We start from the raw sequence: 1,760 nt of genomic DNA on the forward strand, positions 1-1,760 counted from the left end.
TGTTCTGTGATGCTTCTGAAAAAGTTTTTGGGGCTTGCGCTTATTCACGATGGCTGCTTGAAAATGGCACTTACGAATGTAGGTTGATAGCTTCAAAGTCTAGAGTTGCTCCACTAAAGCGGTTAACTGGAATGGAATTGCAAGCTGCAGTTCTAACATCCAGACTCACTGAAACTATTATGGCAGAATCAACACTCAAGTTCAAGGAAACTATTTTATTTTGAGACAGCATGACTGTACTTGGTTGGCTAAAAAAAACCTGCTGGATGGTTTAAGCAGTTTGTATCTGTGAGAGTAGCAGAAGTAATAAGACTGCATCAGCAACATGGATACATGTGCCCGGTACTTTAAATCCTGCGGATGAATTATCTCGAGGTGTAAAGGCCGAAGAACTGAACGGACGATGCAAGAATGGTCCAGATTTCCTGAGACTTCCGATAAGTGAATGGCCAAATAATACTGTCAAAGAAAATGATGAACAAGTGGACGTCATTGAAAAGAGACCTGTGTTTTGCGGTAAGGTTACTGTAGAGTTGGGTGATGATATAGAGTTGGAAATTAATCGAGACATGGGAGGAACTCCTAGAAGCATATCGAAAGAAAGTATATGGGAATGACAAAGAAATTGACGCAGATCTGGTACGAAAGTTAAAGGTTCTAATGCTAAGAAGAGCTCAGAAAGATACCTTCCCTCACAAGTATAATTGTATGGAAAAGAAGTTATACTTAAAGAACAGTATTCGACTAAAATGTCTTGCACCAGAATTTGATACCGACATTAAGTTGATTAGAGTTGGTGGACGTCTTCGACGAACAAACAACATAGAAATTGATGTACATCCTATCGTTTTGGATCCTAAGCATCCGATTACAAAACTGTTAATCAAACGAATAGATAGCAACGCCTTCAACCACAGTGCGGGCTGTGAACAAGTCTTCAGCTACATCCGAAGAAGATTCTGGATTTTGAAGGGACGTAACACTGACAGATTCATTTTAAGAACTTGTTTAGACTGTCAACGATAGAGAGGAAAACCAAGTATTCCGAGAATGGCCGATGTTCCAGAAGCCAGGCTTCGTATAGGGTTGGCAGCCTTTTACAGTGGTAGGGATTGCTTTGGGCCATATCTGGTAAAAGTTGGAAGAAGGTCTGAAAAGAGGTGGGGTCTAGTGTTCAAATGCATGACGACCAAAGCTATACATATAGAGTTATTAAAATCAATGACTGTGGACTGCTTTATGATGGCATTTAGGAGGTTTGTCGCCAGACGTGGTGCTCCTAGAGAGGTATTTAGTGATTGTGGGACGAATTTTGTTGGAGCAGAGAGCGAGTTTCGAGAAAGTTTTAAACAGATGAGTTTCGACTTGCAGAAGCGTCTAGCAAGTCAGAAGGTAACTTTTCACTTTAATCCTCCTTACTCTCCTCACTTTGGTGTATTATGGGAGCGAGAAGTAAAATCCATCAAACAAACATTGAAGTGTTTTATGAAAGACCGTATTTTTCCAGAAGTCGTGCTTCAAACCATTGTAGCTGAAGTAGAGGGACTTATTAATTCCAAACCCTTAGGTTATACATCATCTGACATATCTGATTTAGATCCAGTGACACCAAACATGCTTTTAATGGGACGGCGGGATCAATCATTACCATTTGCAGCAATCAGCCCCGTGGAAGAGATCCAGAGTAAAAAACAATGGCGACATACCCAGGCAATTGTAGATTTGTTTTGGAAAAGGTTTGTAGCAGATTACATATATAT

The sequence above is a fragment of the Anneissia japonica genome, unplaced genomic scaffold (genome assembly GCF_011630105.1).
Source record: "Anneissia japonica isolate Jap-2015-1 unplaced genomic scaffold, ASM1163010v1 scaffold10184_len302889_cov135, whole genome shotgun sequence".
Taxonomy (NCBI): Eukaryota; Metazoa; Echinodermata; class Crinoidea; order Comatulida; family Comatulidae; genus Anneissia; species Anneissia japonica.